This window comes from Octopus bimaculoides, chromosome 4 (genome assembly GCF_046866305.1).
Source record: "Octopus bimaculoides isolate indiv1 chromosome 4, ASM4686630v1, whole genome shotgun sequence".
NCBI lineage: Eukaryota > Metazoa > Mollusca > Cephalopoda > Octopoda > Octopodidae > Octopus > Octopus bimaculoides.
The window spans coordinates 49,658,162-49,683,341 of NC_142931.1; positions in this window are offsets into that span (position 1 = coordinate 49,658,162).

Consider the following 25,180-nt stretch of genomic DNA (forward strand, 5'->3'; position numbering starts at 1 on the left):
TTTTAATTTTTAAAATCTTATTCTCGGCTGCAATATTTTAAGTGCAGTAGAATATTAAGTACTTTTTAGTCTCCTCTAGATGTGACGAATTAGGCAAACTCTGTTGTAGAAATATTGTTCTGTACTTTTCCAGGTGTAATAACTTAAGAGTATAAACATGCATGCGCCCGCATTTTTCATTGTAATTCATCTTTTTCCAAGCAATGCAATAAGACTAATAAATAGGGCGGCGAGCTGGCAGAAACGTTAGCACGCAGGGCGAAATGCTTAGCGATATTTCGTCTACCGTTAGTTCAAATTCCACCGAGGTTGGCTTTGCCTTTCATCCTTTCGGGGTCGATTAAATAAGTACCAGTTACGCACCGGGGTTGATGTAATCGAGTTAATCCCCTTGTTTTTCCCCTCTATGTTTAGCCCCATGTGGGCAATAAATAAGTAAATCTAATAAATAGTCTTTTGTTTAAGAATATTTGAATTATTTTTCATTGCTCATGATTGAATTAAAATAAGACTTTTATGAGTGAGAAATGTAATTATAATTGTAAAAAATATTAGATCCTGTATCTTCACTGTATATAAAATGTTTATATTGGAACAAAGGGCATAATACGAACTCGCCAAAAAAGAAGTGCGAAAATTTGTTATGAAAAATGATTTTCTATATAATAGTGAATATTAATGTAATACCAATTTTAGTATAAAATCAAGAAATAAATGAATTATGTCTATATATAGTAAGAAATAAATGAGTTATATCTGTATATAGTGCGTGGAGGTGCAATGGCCCAGTAGTTAGAGCAGCGGACTCGCAGTCATAGGATCGCGGTTTCGATTCCCAGACCGGGCGTTGTGAGTGTTTATTGAGCGAAAACACCTAAAGCTCCATGAGGCTCCGGCACTTGCACGTTAATTTCACGAGCAGACTGTTCCGTTGATCGGATCAACTGGAACCCTCGACGTCGTAGGCGACGGATTTCCAACAATAATATATAGTAAGAAACTAATACAAAATTTTTAAAAATGCAAAAATGCATCCACTGTAAGGTAGGTGGAGCCACCTGCCCTTTTTTTAGGGCTACGTTAGTTTTAGTTTCTTAGTCGAAATACATACAAAATAAAGCTTGAAATTCAGCTATTGTTCTTGTCAACTTGCCCTAAAACGAAAAAATTCTGATTCCTGAAAATCAAATCATACTATCTGAACTTACCACCAGAAATAATAATCAAGATTCTGCTACACTTGATAATGAATTAAAGCTTAAAAGCAAACAAACAACTTATTAAAACTTCAGAAGTTCTTACACCTTTGGTCATTGTAATGCTTTGCTTTCGTTTGTTTAATAAATATTCCTCCTCGTATAAGGATTTTGCTTTCATTTTATGATAAACAATTATCATGCAGAAAATGCCATCCTTATTACTGATTAGGTGCAAATGATTAAACTTTGAGCCTCAGTAACATTCTCCTGCAATGAGTACATATGCATGCATGCATGTACGTATGTATGTATGTATGTATGTATTTATTTCTTTATTTATTTATGTATATTTCTATGTGTTTTTGTGTGAGTGTTTATTTACGATGGCCAGCAGAAAAGAGTCTACTTGTCATCAATTGTTGTCAGCTTACACCCTCCCTCCTTAAAGCTACGTATTCGTCACACTCACCTTTTCCCCTTTCATACACATTTTAAAAGTTATGTGTATGTGCATTGTTTGTTTGTGTGTGGGGGTGCATGTGTGTGAGTGTGTGTTTGTGTGTGTGTGTGTGTGTGTGAGAGAGAGAGAGAGAGAGAGAGAGAGAGAGAGAGAGTGAATGTGTGTGTATTCTCGAAAGTATGTATGCAGCGTCATGTGTATATCCCTGAAGTCGATTTCAGGTGTTAGTCTCCCCTTTTTGACTTCACATATTTGAAATCTCAACTTCTTTTCTATAGAACCAAATTTGAATTTTGTAGCTCAAAATATAGCTTACAGGGTGACCAATTTAAAATTGTATAAACATCATCAAATTTGATATAAAAAAAAAGAACTGAATTAGTGACAAAGCCTAGAAGTGGTCGCGAGTGAGTAAATGTTGACCGTAAGAATATTATTTAACGTGTGTGAATATTTATTACAGTATATATTTATTACAAAATAGTATATTTGCAAGATACCTAAATACTAAATTGAATCAAATATTTTGCAATATTGGTTTCCAATTTTGGGAGAAGGCCATCAAATCCGGAGGGGAGGGAAGCCGATTACATCGACCTCAGATCTCAGCTGATACTCATTTTATCATGTGTCGAAAAAATAAAAGGTAAAGACGACGTTGGCGGAATTTGAACTCAGACTGTAGAAACAGACGAAATACCACGAAGCTGTCACCCTGTGTCTTAACGATTTAGCCAGCTCACCGTCTTAGTACTGTAAAAAGTAATAATATTACTTGAAAATTGTTTTACGTACTTTTGGCACATTTAGCTTATATAGTACCTTTTTTTCATTTTGAATATTGTTTTAAAAGATTACTATCACGAAACTCGTTTTCATGAGTTCCATCATATGAGCAAAACAAAAACAGAATTATTACAGGAAAACAAAATGTTTAGGTTTTAAATTTAATTATAGGCGTTACCACTGTTTTCGGCTCATTTGGTCCCAATAGTTTTCTATTCATTTTTTTTTTATATAGTTAGCATCATGGGATTCCCGTAGTTAAGATCTATCAGAAAAGTTAAATTTAAATAGTTTTCTTTTGAAAGATTTCAGCCGTTAATCTTATTTTCATCGGTTTTTTACCTCAGTACTTATTTTTACTGAATATTTTTGCATATAACTAACATGGATAGATTCCTGTCATCGAGATCTATCATAAAAAAAACTACAATAAAATATATATTTATTTAAAAAAATAAATATTTGGAATCAAAGCTGATTTCAGGCGTCATTCTCCTGATGGTGACCTCACATATTTGACTCAAACTTTTTTGTACTGAACCAATTTTCAATTTTTTTTAGCTTGAAATATCGCTTATGATGTAAACATAATCTAATTTGTTTAAAAACTGAGTTAGTGACAAAGCCTAGAAGTGGTTGTGTGTGAGTAAATGTTGACCTTAAGAATATTATTCACACATTGTAGTGTGTGAATAATATTTTTTGAAAAGATTAGCACCACGACACTCGTCTGGATGAGTTCTGTCATACGAAGTAAAAAGAAAATTGTAGATTTTGAAATTGATCTTCGGCGTTGCCACTTTTTGCGGCACATTTGGACCTAGTAGTGTTTTATTTAATTTTGTGTGTGCGTGTGTGTGTTTGTGCGTGTGTGTGTTTGTGTGTGTGTGTGTGTATGTGTGTGTGTGTGTGTGTGTGTATATGTGTGTGTGTGTGTGTAATTAGCATCATCTGATTCATCTGGTGGAGATTTATCAGAAAAGTTGAATTTAGATATAGTTTTGTTTTGAAGTAAGAATATTATCTGGAGTCAAAGTCAATTTCAAGCGTTAATCTCCTTTGTTTTTCACCGATTTTTACCTCAATACTCTCTTTTCTACTGAATACTTTTGCATATAAGTAACATGGATAGATTCCTCTCGCCGATATCTATCATATAATCTAAAATAAAATATAGGCTTCTTAAAAAAAAAGTTTGGACTCAAAATCGATTTCAGGTGTTACTCTCCCGTTTTTTACCTCATTTATTTTACTGAAACTTTTTCTACCGAAGCCGTTTCCAAATTTTGTAGCTGAAAATGTAGCTTAGAATGCGACCAATCTAAAAATGTGAATATCATCTAATTTGGTTTAAAACTGAGTTAGTGTCAAAACCTAGAAGTGGACGGGAGTGAGTAAATGGTGACCTTCAGAATATTATTTACACACTACCGTGTGTGAATGATATACACACACACATACACATACACACACACGCTGGCACACACCGTAGGTAAAACGTCTGTATGAATTATTTCTTGACATGTGCACGGGTAAAATTACTGCTCCAATCCAATTGAAATTACCTTTTTCTATTCTGTATTTCGTGTTTGTTAAGAGTGTATTTAAAAATCTGATCTTCGATATAAATTTAAAAGGAAGTTCTCCCAGAAATCCCGTCTTCTACTTCTTGTTTCTAGCATGTCCGATGTGACATTTGCGTCCCCACCTCCACTGATTTTTTTTTTTTTTTTTTTTCCTAAATTTCATCCGATTCCTATATTTTCAATACAGGAGATTAGGATTTCGCCCAAAAAACACGTTCTCAATATATTAATTTTCTCACTCCCCATCCCAAATTCTTCATTTTTTAAACTTTTTCGAAGTTTTTCCTTAGTTATATACGGAGTAAAAAAAAACCCAGAGAGTACGTATCTTTAAGAATTTTCTTCTTTATTTTTCCTTAAAGAAACATTAAAATCTTCTTTACAAACATCCACCCATCACCTCACCACTTTCAAAAAGCTACAAACTCACAATGTTTCACTTTTAGCTTTTTGGAAAGCGGGGAAATTTCTTCAGTAATAATATCGTTTACCTGTTGTTTATAATATGTCGGGGTTTCTGTGGGTGCTCTAATATTTTTTACGTCTGCTATTTCAGTACAATTCTACGCATGCGTGAAACATCAGACGAAAGTGAAACATCAGACGAAAGGGAAACATTTCGTGTTTTTAGCTTTTTGAAAGCGGGTAGGTGAGGGGTGTGCGAAGTGGGGGAAAGAATGTTTCTTTAAGAAAAATGGAACTTTAAAAAATATATATATTTCACAGCTTCATAAACTCTGTATTTTTCTACATGGATTTAACAAATTCGTAAAAAAGTTAGAAATTAAGGAATTGCGGTGGAGAAAAGAATTTGAAAACGTGATTTCCGGACAAAATCGTATTAACCCCCTTTTATACGATGAAACAATGCATAGTTTGTGATCCTTCTTAAGAACAAAAAGCACTTCATCCAAACCCATGCAAATTGTACCCCACTCCCTTCACCTAAAAACAAACAATAACTTTCATGATGCCAGTAATCCAGTTCACTGTATATCACCTGTGCTGATTCTGCCTATAAGAAAGGAACAAATAATACAATGTGGTTGCATGTCATAACACCCGGGCGACACCGGAATGCATTGCTACTATATATATATATATATATATATATATATATATATATATATATATGCAAAGGGTCAACAGATAAAATCGATCGAAACTCAATATAGAAAACATTTTGTAGCTCTCTAATGATTTTGAACTTACGCTCCGATGTCTTCACCAAGAACCAAGTTAGCAGGGTAAAAAGTGTCTATAAGAGGGATCCAAGTGAGCTGATATGGATACAATTATCTAAATAAACTAATAAACTCTTGGTTTTTAATGTACAAAATGTATATACATGTAGACATGTAAAAAGAGAAGGCAGACTCAAAATTTTCAGATGATAAGAATCAAGTATGATATATATATATATATATATATATATATATATATATATATATATATATATATATATATATAAAATATATATATACAGAGAAAGAGAGACCAAACTTACTCAGATTACATAGACACAAGAAATTAGAGAAAAGAAGGTGTTACAGGTCGGACAGTTGGTCCTGAGGGCTCAGAGTTACTTCATAATGTTGGCATATGTAGTTCATAAAAATCTTCAGCCGGTAATGTCTGTGTCTTCTTCCCTGCATCATTGTGTCACACTGAATGGTCAAATCCCACAAGATCGTAAATATGTCATTCACAAAAACATATTTTGGTTTCCGTTCATATCATTTAGCTGCTATGACAAACCCACATTCCTCAGATGACATTAAGTGGATATATATGGCAACATTATCGTGCCGTCTTCTGCACTTTCGCTGGGCCAACTTAGCACATTCGCTTACAATATAGTAGACTGTTTTCTCATTTGTTCCATACAATCTACCTAATGGTGATTCTTTCGTTTTGTCAAGATGATGTTTAATACAGTTAGTTCAGAAAACAGGCTGCTGGCGTTGAACTATTGTGTATTTTTCACAGAGCTATTTTAAAAGGCAGGACAAGCTCTTATCCCAGGCAATGCCTAATTTATATCTAGTGTTCAACCCGTGCATAAAGTTGTCCTTTCATTCCTTTTCAAAATCTTTTTTCACTCTCTTATTACAATCGTTCGGCGTTACTGCATCAGCAGGTGTCAGTCTGTAAGAGGTTTCTTAGATTTGACAAGATGTTACCCTGTACAACTTTAAGGTGCCGAACTAGGTTGTTTCCCTTACTGTTGACACTATTTTCACTACTTATTAGTCTTCTGCATCCCTTTTTTTAAATTCCAACATAGTCTTTCAAAATCATTCCATGGATATAGTTTCCCAATTCTCTAATCAATAGTTACTAATCCGTCCTTCTTCCACTGAATAACTCCTCGTACAACCAGAGGAACACAGCCCATATATTCGTTCCTTTGATCGTATTATTTCCATTCAATTCAGATTACAATACAAGTTTCACCTGCCTGAGATATTCTTCTTTGAACATCTCCTTCATGTCTTTCTCTTTGATCTTATCCAGCTTCTTTAATAATCTGGCTATTCGCAAGCTCAGAACATAAAAATAGACGAAATGACGCTATGTATTTTATCCGGCGAGCTAAAGATTCCGAAAGGTCGTCGGCTTAGCTAATTAATTATAATATCGATTTCAAATTCAGGCACAATGCCAGAAATTTCGGGATGGGATTACGACCCCAGTACGCAAACGGTACTTATTTTATCGACACTGAAGGATAAAAGGCAAAGTTGACCTCGGTAAAATTTGAACTCAGGGTGTAATGTGTGGCGAAATGCTACGAAGCATTTCGCCCGGTGTGATAACGATCCTCTTAGTTCACCGTCTGAAAACTAATTAAAATATTGATATGAACAAATAGAGGCAAAATAACAAAAACAAGAAATTAGAAAAAAAAAAAAGAAATAATAGAAACCAATTCTGTAAATTCATTTCGGTTATAATCTCATCAATTTAATATTGAATTTTAATTTTAAATTTATTTATATATGAAGTTGCCTAAGTGCTTCCCATCGAAAAATATTTCATAAATATTGTATTTGATATATATACTGTTCAAATACAAATCATATTTCGAATAAGAAATGTGTTCTTTTTTTTTTAATATGAAAAATAGTGAAAGCGTGACAGAAAGGGCCTCAGACGGGTTGAGAGAGAGGAGGGGAGAGAGAGGTAGTGAGAGAATTGGGATACAATGAGTAAGAAGAGAAAGAGATAATAATAAGTATTAGTAAATATTTTAGTTTCATCGGAAAGATATATATCTATTCCTTATTTTGGTTCAGCTTTGTTTACTTCTAAGTAGTCTAAACTCAACTGTTGTTTTTAATTCAAATATTTACAACGTTTCTATTTTAGTTGCATTTTCTCTTGAGTTTTTATCCGACTATGCCTCTGAATGTGTGTGTGTGTGTGTGTGTGTGTGTGTGTGTGTGTGTGTTTGTGTGTGTGTGTGTGTGTGCGCGCGCGCGTGAGTGTGTGTATGTGCGTGCGTGTGTGTGCTGTGCGCGCGCACATATACGTGTGCGAGAATGTACCTGTGACTGGCAAGGGAGCAAGAATCACGCTCGGTTTCTACGGTCTTCGTTAACCGTTTACCGGCGTTCTTCAAACGATTAACTTCTCAGCCGACGACGATGTGATATATCATTGCACATGTTCAGGACACAATGTTCATAACTGAGAACTATTTACAAATTTTACTGCGGCAATTGTTTCATCTCTTTTTCTTCCTTAAGCGAGTGAATTATTTCTCATCTATTTAATGATTTATTGAACATATTGTAAGAACAAGGACGGAAATTTGCGGGGAAGGAGTAAGTCAATTACATCGGCCCAAATGCTCAACAGGTACTTATTTCATCGACCTCGAAATTATGAAAGGCAAAGTTAACCTCGGCGGAATCTGTGCTCTCATTGTCAAACCGAACAGAATTCGACTAAGCATTCTGCCAGGAATGCTAACAATTCAACCAGCCTGCCGCACCTTAATAATAATAATAATAATAATAATAATAATAATAATAATAATAATAATAATAATAACAATAATAATACGAAGAAGAAGAAGAAGAAGAAGAAGAAGAAGAAGAAGAATCCTTTCTACCATAAGTAAAGACCCAAAACTTGGAGGAGGGAAATGATCGACTACATCGACCCCAGTGCTTGACTGGTACTTAATTTATCGACCCAGAAAGAATGAAAGGTGAAGTCGATCTCGCTGGAATTTGAACTCAGAACGTAAAGACCGGCGAAATGCCCTTAGCCATTTCGTCCGCTGCGCTAACGATCCTGCCAACTCACTGCCTTGGTAGTACTAGTAGTAGTAGTAGTAGTAGTAGTAGCAGCAGCAGCAGCAGCAGCAATAATAATAATCTATTTCTACATTAGGCACAAGACCTGAAATTCGGGGAGGGAAACAAGTGAATTACGTCGACCCCAGTGTTGCACTGGTACTTAATTTATCAACGCCTAAAGCATGAAGGGCAAAGTCAACCTCTGCGGAATTTGAACTTCGAACGTTGCGGCAGACGAAATACCGATAAGCATTTCGCCGGGTGTGCTAACGATTCTGCCAGCACGCCGCCTTAGTGACAATAATACTAATGATAATAGTAATATGCACTAGCTATAGAACCTCTACTGAAAAACAAGAGGCACTGAGCGGCATTCCATGCGAACTAGACGTGGAAGAAGTGTGTCAGCGTATACAGACGACGTCATTGTCAATGTGCAGTACTAAACAGATAGGCCTCATCGGTACTGCTCAAACTGAATATGTGGCGGTGACATGTGCTACAATTACGCAAGAAAGTCAGTCGGCTTGCAGCTCGACACCTGGAGTAGCTCAAGATCCGATTTGGTTCAGATATTTAGGTGATGTACTGAGTCAAGGTGATGACTACAGTGACCAATCTCACCCAGAAACGGACAGAGACAAAGCTGTTTCTGAAAGTTCGAACAGGGTGGCAAATGCATTAATCACCTCTGTAACAGGCTACAGCCTGACCGTCGTGCCTTACGCCTGACCAAACTGGAGCGCATACTTTTCTGCTTTCTGTGGAAAGAAGGCGTTTCACTTGTCAAGCGCTCCATTTGTTGTCATGAGATACTAAAATGGAAGACTGAATATGCCTTGGCTCCTGACGCCACGACATCTCCAGCGCTTCCTTGACGGTGAGCAGGTGTGTCAACATTTGTTAGACTCATGTTTCATACCTCGTCTCTTAGACTGAACTGTAATGTTGGATGAAGCGTAGACCAAGGTAGGACTCCTGGCACCTAGAGTATCGTCAGGCGACCATAGTCATCCGTCAGTCCGCCAAAGAAAGCGCTAGAAGTTCTACATTGGCATTCTAAAGGGGTTAGTCACGCACAAGTGCGACGGTGTTTTCAGAGAAACCGTGAGAGTGAACGAGAATCAACTTGTTGATATGTCCGGAGAGTATTCGGCCCAAGAACCATGGATAATTTCCAGAAATTTCTGGCTTGTCAGTGCTACTGAGGAGCAATGTGAGTTAGCTAAGGGGAACAAATTCTTTATGTCCGAAAGAAATATTGCGAGCCCTAAGTAACACCAAACAGTAACCTGCCTTCTTACATTTTAACTATGAAACCTTGGCTATATTATTTTCATATAAAGAAAGGAGACATCTGTAGAGAATAACATATCCTGATCTCAGAACAGCAGAAGGGTGGCGAGATGTCGTACATGTTTGTTAAGATCAAATACCGATCAAGGTGTCCATAACTAAAGATGAGTGGGAGCAGACTAATTCATTCATGACAAGAAAGTTTTTGGTGGTATTCTCCGTTCGCTCGGTTCGTGGAAATACAAGCTATGAGTTAGGTATTACCAATAAGAAACATATATATTAAACACTATGAAAATTGCAAACAATATTGCTAAAAATTATGTAAGATCTAACCTATTTCCATTAAAAGAGAAATTTCCAAATGAACTCCCACTCTTAACTCGTTTCTACACGCTTGTTAATCTAGACAGGACGTTGATATGAATAATATGGGAGTTAAATATATAATCATCTTGTATGTACGAACTTGTATGTATGCAGTTACTGCACGAATTTACTAGAGGAAATGATGTGAGATTTGGTTTCGAAACGCGTCTTGACAAAATGAAAGTTAATTAGAAACACTACTATTACGCTACACAGTAAAACAGGGAGAGAAGAATTAGACCAAACATTTGTAAATACTTAGAACTCTATGACCTAGACAGTACACAACACAAAAAAAAAGAAATAAAATAACTTTAGAACAAATATTATAGACGCATTAAATTAATAATTAAAACAGCAAAATGAAAACTAAATAATGAGGTGAAAGGCAGCAATACTCGAGCCGTCGCAGCAATAAATTTTAGTTATAATATTCTCAACTGGACGCTAAATTAATTAATAAGACTGGACAGTTATAAGAAAACTAATGATCGTATTTCGAACATACCACCAAAAAATCTAACGCGGATACGTTATACAGAACATAGACATAGAGAAAGTAAAATGTAACTAAAAAACCATAGCATAGCGACTTCATAACTACAAATATTAAGTAAAGACGACTTTTTCTATCAATTTTTTAGCTAAAGGCTGGTAATTTTGGAAGAGAGATGTAGAGGTTGTCATGTATGGACGTAGTCGTGATTGCGCAGTTTTGCACCTACCTCGATCAAGTTTTGCACCTACCTATTTGCTACTAACTTGGCCAAAATCTTAAACTCTGTGTTAAGCAAAGCTATGGACCTGAAATTATCTAATTTGTTCCTTTTGTTTTCGTCTCTCCTTATCAGCGTCACTACACCCCGGCTAACAGAACTGGGAATATGCCTGTACTGCTTCCAGTTACTCTAGAGCGCTTCGAGAAGATCGGAAAACAAGTCTGGCATGTCTACATGAAGTTCATAGGGAAGACCATCTAAACCTGATAATTTGTGCCTCCTGCAACCGACAAGGGCATCCTGAATTGCGGCTGAAGCTATTTGCTTTTAACAGTGCTCAGCGTCGGCCATCGAGAGACGCGACAAGCCGTCGAGGTAGGAACTGAAGTCCGCTACCATCTCCGCCCCACCACTATCCCCGAACAACTGAGGAAAGTATTGGCGAAAGGCTTCACACATCTGCCTGGAATCACTCAGCTCGTGTCCGTCCCGGTCCGTCAAAGACCGATTTGAGGTTTTGTTGCTACACAGCGTCGGTTACAATGCCACTACACGTCGGTAGCACGTCAGTTGCAATGCCACTACAAATAACCTTGTCTGATTTAGCAACTAACTCCTCCTCTTTTCTATTTTTTCTAACACTGTTTCTTTGCTAAGCCCTATCGATATTACTCTAATCTCTCTTTTGGGAGACACCCACCACCTATTGCTGATGACACCCCCTGTAAACTTCTGATTAACTAAATTGTTGACCCTGTCCCTGTAAGCCTTACGTGCCGGAAATGACATGTTAAACTTCCAGTAAACGGGTCCTAGCCTACTCGTCTTATCTAGGTCGACCATACAGATTTAAAACTTATGGTCTGAATAGGAGACCGTTTCCAAAAACGGACACCCTACTCTGTTATTTTCTATTTTTCTAGCAAAATCCTATCTACATAAGATCTAGATGACCCTAAGCGATTGCTCCAGATCCACACTGGCGCATTAGCGGGATCTTGTCGGTACCTGTCAGACAGTTGAAACTGGCTGATCACGTGCTTCAGCTTTTGAACCCTCCTCTTCTATCAGTTACTTCCATATAATCCCAACGTTGATCTAAGATTCGTTCCAGTCCCCTACTAATGGTAAAGGGCGCGACGTACCTACAAAGGTTTCCAGACACCTAAAGAAATCTGGCTGTTTGGCATCAGTAGGAGCGTCGGCGGCCACCAGTCTAAAGACACTACTTACACTGTTGTTCACGTCCAGGACCACCAACTTTCCGTCAAGGTTCCCGAAGATCGACTTTACCCCGAGATCCAGTTCTTTTCTAAACTGCACTGCCACTCCACCGACTAACAGATGCAAAACACTTCCCAACCGACTAACAGATGCAAAGATCTAATAGTCGTAGAACATGGAGGTCAGTGCGCGTGTATTGGAAATCCTGGTTTCACTGACAGTAATTATATCCAGTTCTAGAGACCTGAGATCGATGAGCAGGCGTCTCTGCTTCCAGGGTGACCCCAGGCATCGCACATTTAAAATTCCTACTCTTAGTATGATCATGCTGGCATACTAAAGAGAGAAAGAAAAAGTTTACTTACTTCCCGCTTGGGTGCTTCGACCTCCATAGTTGTAAGGATTTTTTTAGGGAACCCCTTTAAGTGCCTCGATGTGTGGCTCACACTCGGGGTTCCCACGTCCTCCGGAAACCTCTCTCGAATTTTTGTGTAGGAATCGAGTGACATTCGCACCAGAAGTAAATCTTATGGTACACGAAATGTGTTCCATTTGAAGATCACCTCCACTCCCAATTGATTCAAATTACGTGTTTTGTGTTACGAGTGCCATCATTTTCTCATTGTCCATTCTGATGAGTACAAAGTTGACTGTTTTGTGTTGGTGTTGTTTAATTTGCTTGACTGTAGTGGTGAGGGTGTTGTTTCTGTTGTTTCTTAGAAAAACCCCATCAATTTAAATGCCTGTATTGTATTACATGAAGACATTTCGCGATTGCCCTTGCCATTTCTCCGCCATAGCTTTCAGTCGTACTGTAACATCTCTCATACTTCACTCATCCTAGGACGCTGGGTCTGTCTCGGCAAGTGATTGCAACAAACGTGCAGATTAAACGTAAATAATAATAATAACAACAACATAAACAATAGTAATAATAATAATAATAATAATAATAATAATAATAATAATAATAATAATAATAATAATAATAATAATAATAATAATAATAATAATAAAACTTTCAAAATACAAAGACCTGGAAATAGAGATAACTCGAATGTGGAGTCTAAAAACAGAAACAATTCCTATCATAGTAGGTGCCTTAGGTATAATAAAAAAATACTCAGACAAATACATAACAAAAATACCAGGACTTACAAATATATGTAACATACAGAAAATTGCACTACTGGGTACTGCACACATTCTACGCAAAACACTTTCAATACAGTAAACATAAAAGCACCACAGCAAACCACAGCACATACCCAAGGCGCACAGAGCTGCGCTCGGTAGTGAAGTGAAAGCACGTTATAAAAATAAAACTACTGAACAATAATAATAATAATAATAATAATAATAATAAAAATAATAATAATAATAATACCAGTCGTGACTTACAGTTTCAATATCATTAACTGGTCAATTACTGAAATATGTAATCTTGATAGAAAAATACGAAAACGTTTGACACATATAGAACGATTTTATCTGCCAACAAAAGAGAGACGCCGTGAACTTTTACAACTGGCATTAACAATGAAGATTTCTACAATTGGCCTAGACACTTACCTGAAAATCTCTGAGGACTGGATGTTAAACCTGTCTCAAAACATGAAAACTAGAAAGTATCATACTCAGTAACGAAACAGGCAAAGGAACATCTTAGTGAATTCTGAGTACAACAATTTCCAGTATTAGACGTACTAGAAACCAGCACAGGAAAAGCTAAGCGCATGAAACCCGTGCTAAAACTGCTGCCTTAGATATTCTGACTGATAAATAGCAAGAAAAACCTCTCAATGGCAAATACTCAAAGAGAGCGAATAATACAAATGTTGACAAAGAAATTACCCATCAATGGTTTATGTCTTTTGGTTTAAATTCAGCAACAGAAGGGTTTATCATAGCAGCGCAAGATCAATGCCTACCTACAAAGAACTACCAGGCCAACATATTAAAGAACGGCAGCTCCCGAATATGTCGTGTATGTCAACAACAAAATGAGACGATTGATTATATTGTCTCCATGTGCAGTCTTCTTGCACCTAAAGAATATCTCAACAAGCATGGTAGAACTGCACAATATAGTCACTGGATAATTTTCAGGAACCAGGATATGATAAAAACTGGTGGGAACACAAACCACTGCCAGCGTTTGAAAATGATCACATCTCACTCCCCTAGAACTTCACCATTCAAACTGATAGAAAGATGGATGAAAATAGGCCCGACATCGTACTAAAAGACTTCAGACAAAAATCATGCCTCCTCTTTGATATGACTGTCCCAATCGATATAAACGCGTCTGTCAAGACCTACCAAAAGCTGAGCAAGTATAAAGATCTTGAAATAGAAATTAGCAAAATGTGGAACCTGAAGACTAAAACAATACCTGTTGTCATAGGTGCCACAGGAATGATAGCAAAAGGGGTTGATTGCTGCCTAACTCAGGTACCAGGAAACCCCAAAAGTGCAGAAATTCAAAAGATAGTGCTCATGGGAACTGCCCATATCCTACGTAAAATACTGTCTATGTAATCTCAAATTTCAAAACAAACAATTTTCTTATGGTTTCTTAAACATTCTCTAGAACAACACGATGTACAAAACCAAATATATGGTACCCTAGGCATAATACCAGCATGACCTTCTAACTTGCTTTCTCTTGTGGTCTTTGGGTGAGACCAGGAGTCAAATTGTACAAATTCCAAGTAAAAGTGAAACATAAAATAATAATAATAATAATAATAATAATAATAATAATAATAATAATAATAATAATAATAAATATTCAGACAAATACATAACAAAAACACCAGGACTTACAAATATATATAACATACAGAAAATTGCACTACTGGGTACTGCACACATTCTACGCAAAACACTTTCAATACAGTAAACATAAGAGCACCACAGCAAACCACAGCACATACCCAAGGCGCACAGAGCTGCGCTCGGTAGTGAAGTGAAAGCACGTTATAAAAATAAAACTACTGAACAATAATAATAATAATAATAATAATAATAAAAATAATAATAATAATAATACCAGTCGTGACTTACAGTTTCAATATCATTAACTGGTCAATTACTGAAATATGTAATCTTGATAGAAAAATACGAAAACGTTTGACACATATAGAACGATTTTATCTGCCAACAAAAGAGAGACGCCGTGAACTTTTACAACTGGCATTAACAATGAAGATTTCTACAATTGGCCTAGACACCTACCTGAAAATCTCTGAGGACTGGATGTTAAACCTGTCTCAAAACATGAAAACTAGAAAGTATCATACTCAGTAACGAAACAGGCAAAGGAACATCTTAGTGAATTCTGAGTACAACAATTTCCAGTATTAGACGTACTAGAAACCAGCACAGGAAAAGCTAAGCGCATGAAACCCGTGCTAAAACTGCTGCCTTAGATATTCTGACTGATAAATAGCAAGAAAAACCTCTCAATGGCAAATACTCAAAGAGAGCGAATAATACAAATGTTGACAAAGAAATTACCCATCAATGGTTTATGTCTTTTGGTTTAAATTCAGCAACAGAAGGGTTTATCATAGCAGCGCAAGATCAATGCCTACCTACAAAGAACTACCAGGCCAACATATTAAAGAACGGCAGCTCCCGAATATGTCGTGTATGTCAACAACAAAATGAGACGATTGATTATATTGTCTCCATGTGCAGTCTTCTTGCACCTAAAGAATATCTCAACAAGCATGGTAGAACTGCACAATATAGTCACTGGATAATTTTCAGGAACCAGGATATGATAAAAACTGGTGGGAACACAAACCACTGCCAGCGTTTGAAAATGATCACATCTCACTCCCCTAGAACTTCACCATTCAAACTGATAGAAAGATGGATGAAAATAGGCCCGACATCGTACTAAAAGACTTCAGACAAAAATCATGCCTCCTCTTTGATATGACTGTCCCAATCGATATAAACGCGTCTGTCAAGACCTACCAAAAGCTGAGCAAGTATAAAGATCTTGAAATAGAAATTAGCAAAATGTGGAACCTGAAGACTAAAACAATACCTGTTGTCATAGGTGCCACAGGAATGATAGCAAAAGGGGTTGATTGCTGCCTAACTCAGGTACCAGGAAACCCCAAAAGTGCAGAAATTCAAAAGATAGTGCTCATGGGAACTGCCCATATCCTACGTAAAATACTGTCTATGTAATCTCAAATTTCAAAACAAACAATTTTCTTATGGTTTCTTAAACATTCTCTAGAACAACACGATGTACAAAACCAAATATATGGTACCCTAGGCATAATACCAGCATGACCTTCTAACTTGCTTTCTCTTGTGGTCTTTGGGTGAGACCAGGAGTCAAATTGTACAAATTCCAAGTAAAAGTGAAACATAAAATAATAATAATAATAATAATAATAATAATAATAATAATAATAATAATAATAATAATAAATATTCAGACAAATACATAACAAAAACACCAGGACTTACAAATATATATAACATACAGAAAATTGCACTACTGGGTACTGCACACATTCTACGCAAAACACTTTCAATACAGTAAACATAAGAGCACCACAGCAAACCACAGCACATACCCAAGGCGCACAGAGCTGCGCTCGGTAGTGAAGTGAAAGCACGTTATAAAAATAAAACTACTGAATAATAATAATAATAATAATAATAATAATAATAAGAAGAAGAAGAAGAAGAAGAAGAAGAAGAAAAAGAAGAAGAAGAAGAAGAAGAAGAAGAAGAAGAAGAAGAAGAAGAAGAAGAAGAAGAAGAAGAAGAAGAAGAAAAAGAAGAAGAAGAAGAAGAAGAAGAAGAAGAAGAAGAAGAAGAAGAAGAAGAAGAAGAAGAAGAAGAAGAAGAAGAAGTTAATACACATTATGAGCTGATAAGGTCTACCATGGAAAAAAGCGTACATATTGTGCAGGCCAACTCAATCAATCTAATCCTTCAGGTAACATAAACAAAGAAAAACCAGTGCGAACTCAATCTCACAGTTTCAATGAATTATGAAAGAGAACGATATTACCAACATTTTGTTAATCAAGCTCTAGTCGGAACTGTAACACTTTGCACTATGTAATGTAATTTCTTTGAATTGTGACAAAGAAATATATCCTATTAAAGAGTAGAAGCGAGAACAAACAAATATTTCCAACTACAAATTTTGCAAAATTATCATATGCTCCAAGACATAATTGTGAAAATAAATTTTACAAAGCTTATTACACTTGACAAATTATTAGTGATTAAACTAAGTAAATGAATAAAGTATTTATCGTTCAAATTCCCAAAATTGTTACTCACTTTGGGGAATCCGCAAAGATCATGAAACTCTCAGTAACAACAGAATCAATATATACTGCAACATTTTGTGAGTAATTTCGTATCATTTATAACCAAACACAATTTAATATAAATCTGTTTCTAAATAAATCATCTCTGGGAATGATTTAGAAGCAGCTGTTAATGGATATATGATACTGCACATTGAGGTCGATAACCCTATCGTGTGTGCAGAGGTTAGGAGTATAATGCCCGAGTCTCAGTCTTCACAAAAGCAATAAACGTTTTAAAGATATTAATTTTAACATACATATATCAAACAAATATAGTAAACGTAGATTTAAATATACGAATTAAACATATAAATTAAACATATGAATTTAAGCAAATACATTTAAATATATGAATTTAAATGTAGAAACATTGAATGCGATTCTGTATACGAATATATTAATAATTTTCTAAAATAATTTTGATGTTATAAAAGTTGCATAAAACCAATGAATACAACACCGAATAATCGTTTTCATTCTAAACAATATATGTGCTCTCAATCGCTCATAAAATTATAATCTGGAAGTGTCGATTTTAGCAATTACAATAGATGAAAAATTGTATAAAACATGGAGAATATTGCTTATAGGTCCCGATGCTGCTAGGACGACGACATCACTTCAAGCTGTAACCAAATGCAGTTGGATTACATGTTTATACGAGCGGAGACTAAAACCCAAGCGGCAGAGTTTTCCAGAGGTCAGCAAGGATCCGATGAGCTGGGTATTGGAGGAAGTCTAACAGCAACTGCATAACGATGCCTGGCCCGTCATCCGTTTCCATCTGCACCAAGGGTTTCCAGATCCCTAGAAGAAATGTTTAATTTCCACAAGGTGGCAATAACATCACCTTTGTATCACTTCCCCAGTTCTCCAAGAGATCGTTGAGCTTCGTTCAGTTCTGCATGGGGTACAATACAGGGGAGACGGAACGCGGGCACGCCGATGAGATGGCCAGTTCAGTGAAGTCGAACGCTTGACAATAAGGTATGATTTGATACTGAAGGAGTTGCAGTGTTCGAAGATGGTTCGATGTGGAACCATCTCTCCATATGGAATATCATCCAGGATGCGTTGAAGACACCTGATGAGCAAGGAATCAAGAAATTACATGTGCTTCCAGTGAACCATCCAGAATTCTGCATTAAAACGATGACCAGACACACAGCATGTTTCTGAGGAATGGTCAGATTCTGGTTGGAGAACACTCAGGTCTGGAAACAATCGAAAGCCACATATTTTAGGCAGGATGAACCCGAAGTAGGTTAACCGCGAAAAATATTGAGCGTCGCCACCAACTTGAAGAAAGAGAACTTGAAGGCAGTGAATGGAAACCGTGTTCATACATTATGTGTTTACTTGATGTTAACCTCCAAACGGAGTCGTTGATAAACGTTCACTGTGGGGCCTTAGATATGCGACTTTTTCCATAGAGGTAAGAATCACCCTTTTTTGTAGTCGAAGATGTTCGCATCTTTCTACTCCTCAAGAAGGTGGATGTCCTAGGTGGCCTTGAACAGTCCCTGAAGTTGGCTGTGCACTGCGATGCCACCATACATATAGATTTCAGGAGAGAGACCGTCAAATTCAAATGAACTACTGTTATGGAGGGATAAGCTACTACGAGTAACCACCCTCAACTAATAATGATGGCAGTTGAGATCTTTGAAATGTGACAATCGATAAAAGATTTAATCAGAATCCTTCTAAAGAATGTTTCCATCAGCACTGTGAACAGGTACATTGTGCTTGGACAATGCACGAGAGATCGCTTTCAGTGCTTCATAACTGTAATGACTGTCATTGGTGCCAAGGAAGCATTGAATTTCTTTAGCTTTCTTGATTAATTAGGTGTTCTCCATTTGCCATAGGAGGCATTGGACGTTAAAGTTAAAGGAACACACTCATCTCTTAGGTACGATGACGAGGGATATACAACGAAGGCATCGTGTGCCCTGTTCTTCGCTGCAAGGAGATCGCAAATTTTTGCCCGGTTTTTATCAGACCAGCTTTGACGATGGTGTTTGGCGAAAACTAAGAATAACCGCAGCAGTAGCAAGCAGTGGATCACAAAAAGAGACATGTTTCTTCAATATACAGTTCAGAACGAGCAGGAAGGCTATTAAGGACATCACATATATAGAATTTCAGTTCGTTTTCTCTGTATGCGAATTGAGAAGATCACAGTCAAGCTTAGGTTTTGGAGGCGTGAGACGAACTTGTGGGAGATGTGAAGGCGGAATCGTGACCGGGTGAGTCGATGGTCAGCCCAACATCTGGATGGAGGATATCTTGAACTTAATACTGGCGAATCGCAATGTAGTCCAAGATGTGCCAGTGCTTGGATTGAGGGCGTTTCCAAGAGATGCCAGTGTTTGGATCGATGGTTCCGTACTTCGATGCTTTTTGAAACACAAAGTTCGTGAAAACAAGTTCATGATCAGCACAAAGTGCAAGATGAAGTCCGTTTGCATTGACGCATCCAATTCCTTGCATACCGGTAACCCCAGAACCAGACATTATAGTAAGGTCCAACGCGAGAGCTTAAAATAAGGATGTTATATTGAGAATGGAGATGATCAAGTTGTCCAGCTCGTCGTAAAGAGAGTTCTTGACATCTTCATCTGAAAAACATTTTGTCCAAAACATCCGTAATAGATCATTAATGAGCAAGGTGAGGTTCGCTGAGAGCCATGATATCGAGTACATATCAAACGATTTCAAGGACATTGAGTGCAGTCCGCCAACAGTATCTGTCTGTTGTTGCATCCATTAAACTCTCCATTAAGGTACGAACATACCAGAAGGCAGCTTTCAGAAGAACTTGACGCTCGTTTTTGACAGTTCGACCCCAGAAAAGAATGTTCTGATAGAGCGGTTATCCACCCGAGTGAGTAAAAACGGGTAATACTTAGCTTGGGACCTTCTCAACTGGGACAAGCAATGCGAATGCTGAAAAGGGGCGCTTGATCAGACATGGAATTGTCGAGTGCAGTTGCTGTTCCTATTTTCAAACTCCAGCGGTTATCAGCCATGTATTGTCTACGTACATGAGCCACGCTAAAGGCTTCTAAATCCATCCGAAACCTCTCCTAAACAAGGTGCACCCCATCATTTCAGGCCTTAGAAGGAGGAGGGTGAAGGGGTCAGTCCTGGGCAGGTGACTAGATTCCAGTGAGGTAGGAAGCACGCAAACCAGCAAGCACACAAACGTAATCATCATAGGACCCTTCTGGAGGCAATACAGATTTTAGGAAAGAACAGGGTCCTGGTTGGGACTTCAGTGGTTGTTGAATATCCAGTCTATCAGTGATTGCATCGATGCCTGCACATTAAGCATGTCTGAGTGGGGATGACAGCCTGTTAAACCGTTTTGACGGTTTTTGCTTTTTGTGCTGCAGTAGACTATCAAATCTTCTACATCTTATCGAACTGGGTGTAGTTGCTGATTCAGTCTCCGACGCTCGACCATGACTAGTGGGTGAGTGGGTCAGATTAGATGGTTACCGAAAAACCCTTAGCGAATCAGGTGCACGGCACCTACGGAGAGTATGTGAATAAATAAACTGTATTTGAAAATATATATTTAGTTTTAATCAGAAAGAAATGTTCAGCTTTTAACCCCTGAGGATAACGTGTGCAATTTGAGCCCAAGAAAAGCAACCATAATTCGAAACTTAAAATTCTCTTTCGAGGTAATAAGAAGAAAACATCTTCTGTAACACGTCTAGAAACATATTTATACAGAGAATTAATTAATTGCCACATTTGAATATTCTGTTACACAACTTATCATATCTAATAATTTGTAACAACTTACGCCGAATGTATTACATCTCTTATACAATTTCCAGAAAAAGTGAGCAAATAAAGCATGTAATCAAAAACCGAACATGTCATTTTGTTTTCCTTGCGATATTTCACTTGCTATCTCCTATTATAAACATATACGAGATACAATCTTATCACAGTAAATAGGCTAAGACCATAGATCACCGAATGAAGATGATTTGTAGTATTTAGTGAGATTTAAGATCGCATTTTTCCAGTTCAAATCCTTCAACATTCGTATAATAAAGTTGATAAAATCAGTTATATAGAAAGTGGATTCAAACATAATGATATTTAGAAAATATATTAGTGTTTCTGCGAAAAACTATTTCTATTTTTGTATACATTTGCATTGTAATATATCGCTCAATGGAACTATCATGAAATTATATTTGTTGGGACCTTTTTGACAACTGAAAAACATATAATTAAACTACTACGACAGCAAATAATGATAATAACAATATTAATAATAACAATAAACCTTTTCTGCGTAAGCGCAACAGCTGAATTTTGGGGGAAAGTTGTGGGTAGTCGATTACATTGATTCCAATGCTCAAATGATATTTACTTTATGGACCTCGAAAATGAAAGGTAATGTCGACCTAAGCGGAGTTTCATGTCAGAACGTACAAAGGGATTAAAAGCCGCGAAGTATTTCATCCATCTTTAAGTTCAGAGCATTTTCTTCCGGCCTGCTAGCTATTCTGCCTGACTGCCGCCTTAATGATAATAATAGGATAAATGGGTAAAGACCCTCTTCGGTTATGAATGAACGTGGTATTGCATATAAAATGTTCCCTTGCGAGGCAAAAGTCGGGGCAAGGTTGTTTATGGAAGACCAACAGTTGCCCATGCATATTAGCCTCCCTTCTCCACTCCACCAGTGTTATCAAAGGGAAAGACAAAGGCCGATACAGATTGGCACCAGTGACGTCGCAACACAATATTGACGGATGAGTGAACTGAAGCAACGTGAAATGTCTTGCTCTAAAACACAACACACAGCCCAGTCCACGAATCGAACTGATTATCTCATTATTGTAAGCCCGACGCTCTAACCACTGGGCCATGCGCTTCACAATGAGAAGAAAGAGGAGTTTTCTGGGGTTTTCAGCCAGCGTTAGATATTTTCTTATGCATTTCTGCTTTGCCGAGACCTACCGCATATTGGTCGTATAGGGACATTTTTATCATCTGGTTTGTTGGGCACTTTATAGTCTATTACCATTTTCCCATATGCAATAGCTTCTCCTATTTTCTCTCCACTTTTCTCGAAGTACTCTGTTTTTATCTTACTCTCTACGTTGTATTTGTTGGTTTCCTTCAAAAGAGAAAACTGTTTTATTTTGTTCTTTTCTCTTTTACTTTATTTAGCTATTTGCATTTGTTTGCGATTACTCTTTAACGCGTATTTTTTATAGTCGTACAATAGATATCTTATAATAATAATTATCTAGTCGGAAAAAAAATCTAATCATTCCACTGTTCAAAGTAAATATATGTATATGTCGAATTTTCTGTTATGTATTCCAAATGCAGTAATTTATTTCGCTATAGAAGCTGTCTAGTCATGCTAATTCAATTAGCTTCTGCTCGAGTATTTTATAACTCTAACGTATTAGTGAAGCAGTTGCAGCTTTGATAACGATTACCTTTGTTTTGGCATTTAACTTTGTGTGACAATTAATTTAATACGGCCATAATATCTTATTTCTTTCTAATCTGCTTTCATTCATTTTCTCGAATATGTTCTCTAAGTCTGCATTCAGTATAATTCTATTATCCATGACATTACTTGTTTGTGTGTTCGTTCGAATTATTTTCCTCTCTTAGAAAGCTAGCTTCGAGCATTTTGTAAACCGAATTTCATGCTACTCTGCCCGCTGAATCCGTGTATAATATGTAAAAGCGGTTAAAGAGTTCTTGTTTCGCACATAGTTTGACTTGCTTTAAACAGAAGAAATTCTTGATTGGCGTTTCATATCACTTGTTTCATACAGTTTCTGGGTTTGTATGGGTTAAAAGAGTTGAAAAGTCATTAGTCTAATTGTTCCAGTCCTTCTTTGCAAAATTGTACTTCAATTATTTATGGGAAGTTTGATGATCCTGAGCGTAGTTAGTGATATTGTACATTTGGTTAACATCTTAAATATTGGGTTGGCAACTAAGTTCCGCCGTTTTTTTAATTTTGGAATTTATTGCGTTTTTAAATTTTGGAATCTATTGTTTTCGAGAATTCTATTTTTGAATCATTTTAGAATTTTTTTCTTGTTAATTTTAGCTAATGTTTCTTTATTTTCAGATCGTTAAAATGGAATGTCAAGTTAAGAAAAACGAGCATTTTCGACACCTCCTTCATTTTGCTTTTAATCAATGTTCTAAGGCCGCAAAAGCTGCTCGCAACATTTGTGCTGTGTATGGAGAGGGCGCCATAGCTGAAAGAACCGCTAGTAGTTGGTATACCAAGTTCAAAAATGGAAATTTTGATCTCAAACACGAACCTTGTTCTGGCCGTCCAGTTGAGTTCGATGAAGAGCGATTAAACCAACTTTTGTACGAAAATTTTCTTCAAACCACAAGGGAACTGGCAGAGAAAATGGAATGCTTCCACACAGCTATGGAGAAGCATATTCATCCGATGGGAAAGGCTCAGAAGTATGGAGCATGGGTTCCTCATGCTTTTAGTGACAACCACCAAAATCAACGAGCCACAATCTCCGCTGGTTTACTTGCTCGTCACCGCTCAACTCATGGACACAAGCAACGATTTCTTTACCGAATCGTTACTAGCGACCAAAAATGGTGCCTGTACATCAATATGAAGCAGCGTAAGGAATGGCTTAGCCCCGGTAAACAAGCGACACCGCTCGTGAAACAAGATCTTCATCCGCATAAAACGATGTTGTGCGTATGGTGGAACTGGGAAGGGATTATCCATAAGGAATTGCTTAAACGAAACCAAACGGTCAACGCGGAACTCTACGTTCAACAAATGGAACGACTCAACACGGCTATTCAAGAGAAAAGACCTAATCGGCAGCATGGAGTTCTTCTGCTGCACGACAACGCCCGCCCTCATATCGGCAATATGACCAAGAAAGCCATTCAAATGTTTGGATGGGAAGTGCGGCTTCACCCGCCGTACTCTCCTGATTTAGCACCAATGGATTTCCACCTCTTTCAATCTCTTTCATATGCTATGAGTGGATTTTCGTTCAATGCTAATGCAGAATTGAGAGCTTGGTTGGGTCAATTTTTCGAGTCGAAATCGAGTGATTTCTACCAACGAGATATTGAAAATCTTGTTGAACGTTGGGAAGAAGTTGTAAACAGCAAGGGTGAATACATTATTGATTAATTACTTGTTCTTTTATATTAAACCTTTTTTAAAAAATTAATTTTAAAAAACGGCGGGAACTTAGTTGCCAACCCAATAGAATACACTACCAGAATACACTGCCAAAATGCTTCCGGTAATTAATCCATTGTATGCTAAAATATTTTCTCGTCTTTCGCTTTTTTATTATGGTTCTGTTTATCAGTAATTGATGACAGCATCAAATTGTGTAATGTATTTATGTAGTGGCCTATATCGACAAATTGTGTAGCCTATATCGACGCACGTTTTAAGTTTTGGTGTTTCTGCAGCATTGTGTAGATATCTTGTGTTCCGTCGTGAACCACTCAGGGGGATTTCAGTAGATCGCTCCATACTTAGCGAGTAGTTTTTGGAGAGCGTTTAGATAATTCAACAACAAATTTTGAAAGTCTACCTTCGAAAATAATTTTAGTTGCCCATATTTACATACTACTAGAGTTTCGGGTTTGTTCTGCTATAGCACCTGTTGTCTTCGCATTCCTGATTTTTATACTCCATATCCCTTTCTGTACAGTTGTTATAAAACATAGTTATCTAGGTATCGGCACTAGATTAATTTCTGTTTTGTTCTTAGCTAGTTTTGGGTAAAATCGTTTTGGGTTGGAGTCAAATTATTTGCTTTGTTCGAAGAACTGTTAGCACTATTTTCGTAATAGCA